Genomic DNA, 6,262 nt, shown 5'->3' with positions numbered 1-6,262 from the left:
AGTTGTGAGTTCAACCCCCAGATAAGACTCCACTCTGGACATGGGGCCTACTTCAAAAAAGTAAATAAAATAAAATAAAGTAAAATAAAATAGAAAATGTCATTATTCACTTAAAAATATTTAGAGTTTGGAGGAGCTCTGCAGTTTCACTAACTCTGCTGGGTGATGGTGATTTTGGAGAGCTGGGCTGTGCATGCTCTTCTTGCACCTGAGAGCTGGCCCGCCCGCAGACAGCTGGTCTTCTCTCTCTGGACCATGCCATCAGTTTAGGGGGAAAGACCCTCTGTCCATATGGTGCAACTAATATCTGCCTGTGCTGCCCTTGATTGGAAGATGGCATAAGGGTGTTTATTCTAGGATTTAGAGGGTCTGCTTGCCTAGCAGTATAAACAGCAACTCTAATATAAACGTTGTCAGGATGAAGGTGACATTTTACTCTCTATACTTATCTTACTCTGTGTTTATCCCTAAATTAAATCTGAACGCAGGCAGGTAAGAGGAATGCTATTTTTGGTTCCCCCCATTCCCCTACCAACTCCCAATAAGACAATATGCAAAAAGGTGCCTACATGAAGAAAACCATTGCATGATTAAGAAGTACCAAAGACCTTGCCATGTCTGGAGTACAGGACACAGTGGAAGAATGGAGGAACTGGGGCTAGGTATGGAGGCAGGAGTCAAATTATAAAGGGTCTTCTGAGCTATCAAAGGTGTTGGAACTCTGCTGTACATTTAATGTGGAGGCATCAAAGGATTTTAAATAGTGACAGGTATTTTCCAAAGAATACTCCAGCATGAATGTGAAAAATGAAATGGAGGGTAAAGGAAAAAAGGCAGAAAAATAGTATAAAGGGCTGGTGCCTCCCCGAGGTAATAATTGTCACGAAGGCACCACCACAGACACAGCATCTAGCCCAATGCCCAACATCCCACTGGCCTCAGTGTGTGTGTATATAAGTGAGAAACAGGCAATAAAGGAATAAATCATCCAGAAAAAAAGGAAGGAGAGAGAGAAATAGGGTATAGTAACAGTAAGCCTGGCATTAGAGGTGGATCAGGAGCTCCTAAGCTTAAGAGCTCTGTTTTTCACATTTGTTAGTTCATGAGTCATAATTGAAACCACAGGCATGGGGTAAATTATTCAGCTAACATTTATTGAGATCTTTTGTTATCCCAAATGTCATTCTGTATGGTGGATCTTGCTTTAGGATCTAAGCCATGGACTTCCATCATTTAATGAGCAAACAGAGAAAGAGGAGAATACAGTGAAGACAGAGCTAGAATGATCAGAAAACCAGGAGGAGGAGCTGTGGAGGATGGTGCCTTGCAAGTCCATGCAGGAAATGCTTTAAGAACTTTAGGAGTCATTAAGGCCCTGAATCACTAAAAATGTCAAGTGTCATAAAGCGATTAATAACTTAATAAATAAAAATTGTCCTTTGAATTGGTTAGGAAGTCAAAGATATTCCAAAGTAGAGTGGCTGATTATTTTTTTTTTATTATTATTTATTTATGATAGTCACACAGAGAGAGAGAGAGAGAGAGGCAGAGACATAGGCAGAGGGAGAAGCAGGCTCCATGCACCAGGAACCCGACGTGGGATTCGATCCCGGGTCTCCAGGATCGCGCCCTGGGCCAAAGGCAGGCGCCAAACCGCTGCGCCACCCATGGATCCCTGATTATTTTTTGGGGGGTGGGGTGGGGGAGGTCAAGGGAACATGGATGAAGAAACCATGAAAATTCTTTAGAAGAAAAAAACTTTATGAAGGGGTGAATTTTTATGAACCCTGATGTTTCAATAAGAAAAGTTCACTTGGGAAACAGTCACAGTCACACTACAGTTGCAGCCAGGTAAGTGTTACATACACACGTGGGCTGAATTTTAAGACCGAGAATGGGACAGACCTTGCTCCTATCTAGAAAGTAGCACTCTGAAGTGTCAAGACCAAATGAAACTTCATTTTCCTCATCTGTAAAATGGGCTACCAATAGTCCCCACCTCATGGGTGGTTGTGAAGATAGAGCTGATGCATATAAAACAGAACATTACCTGGGTTACAGTAAATAGTCTCTAAGTGTTAGCTGGTACTCTGTTCTAATTATTACCATTATTAAGATTATGTCTAGAAGCTCTCTTGGGTATTAGCAAACCTGAATAATTTCCACTTCCAGAGGTATCAACCATATTGTCTACATTTCATCTATCTTGTATGTTACCATATACAGAAAGAATAAATTTTATAAAAATTAAGGTGCTATGACATATGATTCATGTCATTTTTAAGGCTATCATGGGGATCCCTGGGTGGCGCAGCGGTTTGGCGCCTGCCTTTGGCCCAGGGCGCGATCCTGGAGACCCGGGATCGAATCCCACATCGGGCTCCCAGTGCATGGAGCCTGCTTCTCCCTCTGCCTGTGTCTCTGCCTCTCTCTTTCCCTCTCTCTGTGACTATCATAAGTAAATAAAAAAATAAATAAATAAAATAAAATAAGGCTATCATGGCTTCAGAGAATGACTTAGTGATTGTGATTTTTTTTTTAGTCCTCCATATTTAGAGAAATTTTAAGCTTTAATACAAAAAAGATAGAATTTTATAAAATAAGTCAGAATACATGAAATTAACAATGGGCTTTTATACTGTACCCTAAGCCCTATAGATTCTAACTATAAAACCTATAATTTTCCCATTTTACGTTTCATTAATTCAGGAAAAGACAGATTGTGAGGGCAGCATGCATAATGGATCTGACATGAATCTAATCAACATGTGCTGTGATTTGGAGGAATAAAAAGAAAAATAATGTAAATTGTTTTAAATGATTTCTTTTGGCCGTACATTCTTAGCTGGCAAGCCCCACCTCTGCAACCAACTAGTCCTGTGACCTTGAGAAAATCACATGACTTCTCTGTGTTTCATAGTAAGTTTGAGACCGTCCTGCCCTATCGTATCATGGGATCCTCTTCAGGGCACCACTGAGACAACAACAACTCTGAAAGCAGGTGTTCATTACCACTCCACTGACAATCGCAGCCACATTCTGCCTGAAGGCCAGGGACAAAATCACACCAGGGGGCATCTGATCCAGGTAAAACATACACAGTAGCTCAGTAAGTGCATAACATTGAAAGGTTTTAGTGATACCAGAAACCTATGACACTTTCTCTGTCTTTTGAAAGCTAATCTCTCCTTAATTTCATCTTTCCTAAGAGCATGGTGCATGGGGTATGGATAGGAATCTCGAAGACGACTCCTCAACCTTGAGCTGAGCAGCTGGCCTTTGGCAGTCTACATGGACAAATAAGGATGTGACACCATGTAAGTATCTACAAATACTTGGCAACCCTGGTGGAACCATTGAAACACTGACCTAAAAGGACCTCCACAAATGCATGCAAAAAGAATGAATGCATCCACACGAGGCATGATATTCAGGCCAGCAAGACCACGGGGTTGTTAAGCTAGCCCAACCTCAGCGCAATACCAACTCTAACTACCCTAAGTAGGCTGTGTTGGGAAGACGGCTTCCACCCTCCAAGCCTTCGAGTATCCTTATCTCAAAGATGGGATGATAATATCCACTGTGGGATGTGCCACGAGGCTGAGAAAACATGTTTCTAAGGACGTAGGTATGCATGTATATGTAATTTATTTATACCCTATAATAGCCAAGATTCTAACTTTCAAAAACCAATTCTAGCTAGTTTAAGCAACGAGAGGATGGCTTTAGAATTCAGGGATCTCAAGCTAAGTTTTAAGTAAAAACAGATACTGGAAATAAATGTCAAGACTCTATCTTTGATCTCTGCCTCCTTCTCTGCACCTGCTTTATACCCCATTCTCTTTTGCTAGAGAATCACAATTCTGGAGTTTGCATATTACTCTTCCAACCACCTCCTGTCTCTTGAGTCTTAGCTTCATTTGCAAATTCATGGGAGAGGGGATCTAAATATCCTGGTTTCAGTAAATATCCTGGCCCAATTTACGGTGACCAGAGGACAGGCTCACGTATCACAAAAGCAACTGTTGAGGGGATTGTAGATTAGGCCGGAGACAGGCTTTCCAGATGGAAAAGCACTGTGAACTGAACAGATGCACTGTAAGCTTATAGTCAGTCTCGAAATTGTTCTCCAAAAAGCCTTCAAAACAGAAATAAGATATGTAAAGTACCTGACATGATGCCTGGCAAATAGCAGGCATTGGATCAGGGGCCATGATAATTGCAAGGATGACACGTAGAGACACATCTATGCCTTCACTGAACAAGCTTTCCCTGAGCCCCGTATTACGTTTTCGACCCTGGGCTCGTGCTGAACCTAGCCAGGTGACCATGGCCCCGGCCACTGGGAAGCTCACTGTCACACGGAACAGGGTGACTGCCTTGTCCATCTCTCCTCGGTCCCCCAAATCCCATGCTTTATGATGTCTCTTTCCGAGATGTGGTAACGTTGGTATGTTTTGCAACTCAAAAGAGATGTTCTTTCTATGCAATTCTCACAGTGAATTAATCTCATCTTTCTAAGCAAGTAAGCATCCTGATTTGGATGCAATTCCAAGCTCGTGGTTCTTTCATAAAAATATCTCAAAGGGCTTTTCAAAGGGGCCTTAGTGCCATGGGACTACCTGGGAAACTGAATCAAAGGGGAGACCGATGAGAGAGGCTGCGTTAGCAGATACCATGTTCCCTTCTGCGCCCAGTGATGAAACCCCACATGACTGGGAAGCCTCATGGGATCGGAATTACACATCTACTCGCCAGAAAGTATGAAAAAAAAAATCAACTGTATTGTATTGTCCAGTTGTCACAAATTAAACACAAATCCCCAAGATGAAACAGAAAAAAAACAAAGGTCTTCAAATACAGTAAGTACCGAGGAAGAGGACAGAAGAGGACAGAGAAGCGTTCGTGGGGGCGCAGGGGGTTACCATGATCATGAAGCTGGTTTTCCCAGGGGGACGTTATCCACCATAATCGAGATGTGCTGACCCCTGCGATTTCCCCAAATGAGGGAAACTCAAGTGTCTAATTTGTGGTAGCGGGAGTGGGGGGAGTGGGGGGGGCAACAGTCGTGCTTTCCCCCATGAGTGAATGTTCACACACACACACATCCAGGATATGTGAGCTGCTGGCTTGGCTTCACTGCCTTCTGCTCAAGCCCTTGGATGAGCCTCTTTGTCCTCACTCGTCCTCTGGTTTCTCATGAAAAAAGAGGCCCTTGAGTCTTAAATTGTCTACTCTTCCTTTTAATCCTAAACCAGGCATCGTGTTACATTGGCTATGAGGGTATCCAGTTCTGTTTATTTCTCTTATTTTTTGATAAGATGAATATATACATACGATGCAGAATTTAAGAAACGCAGATGTGTGAACATGATCTAAAGAATAAGCCAAACTCTACCGGCCAGCCTCTCCTGGACCCAACATTATTGTTTTCGGTTTTATTTTTCAGAGTCTTCTTTATTTCTCTGCATGCATATATAATTTGTTATGCAAAAAAGGGGGTTTGGATCATGTATAAAGTATTTATACACATTGTTTATTTATACCATGAGCACATAGGGATGTATGTCTTCTCTATTCCATCCGTCATCTTTTTTTTTTTTTTTAAGATTTTATTTATTTGAGAGAGAGAGAGAGAGAGTATCATATGAAAACACGAGCAGGGGAGGATCAGAGGGAGAGGGAGAAGCAGACTCCCCGCTGGGCAGGGAGCCCTACCCGGGGCTCAACCTCAGGACCCTGGGATCACAACCTGAGCCAAAGGCAGATGCTTAACCACTGAGCCCCCCTGTGCCCCACCATCCAGCTCTTAGTTGCATGACCTCCAGGCATAGTCATCTGACTATCATAGCAATCCTAGGAGCTGATACCCTTCAGCAAATTCCCTTTTGCACTTAAAGAGGTTTCCGGTTTTAGTAACTAAAACCTCTGAGTGACACAACTATATTCCTTTGTCAGTAACTTCTCAGTAAAAATATGATTTTAAAGGCAAATATGCAGCAATATACATTTAACTCTTCTTTCATTCTCCACATTTTAGAGAGTCAATGCAGGTAATCTTCCTGGAATACACTTTGGTACGTAATATTATTTGAAGCTTTAGTATTTTCTCCCAGATACTTAAGCAGTTGCCTCAATCACCATCACTGAAAAATGCTTCTATCTCCCAGACGTCTATCATATGTGTCGAGTCTAGCATTTGCCTTTCGGTCTTCTAATAATTCCATGATTCAGTCTGTAGCCTTTGGACTTTATACAACAA

At 42.2% G+C, this 6,262-nt stretch overlaps 1 non-coding gene across 1 annotated transcript; it reads left to right on the top strand.

Moving 5' to 3' along the window:
• The first annotated feature begins 4,910 nt into the window (after nt 1–4,910).
• On the top strand, nt 4,911–5,079 carry LOC121472399. Its single transcript, XR_005982881.1, has one exon. It is a non-coding gene; the product is annotated as a U1 spliceosomal RNA (small nuclear RNA).
• Nucleotides 5,080–6,262: the final 1,183 nt, after the last annotated feature.

Source organism: Vulpes lagopus, chromosome 11 (assembly GCF_018345385.1).
Source record: "Vulpes lagopus strain Blue_001 chromosome 11, ASM1834538v1, whole genome shotgun sequence".
Lineage (NCBI taxonomy): Eukaryota > Metazoa > Chordata > Mammalia > Carnivora > Canidae > Vulpes > Vulpes lagopus.
This window is presented reverse-complemented; position numbering and strand designations above follow the sequence as displayed.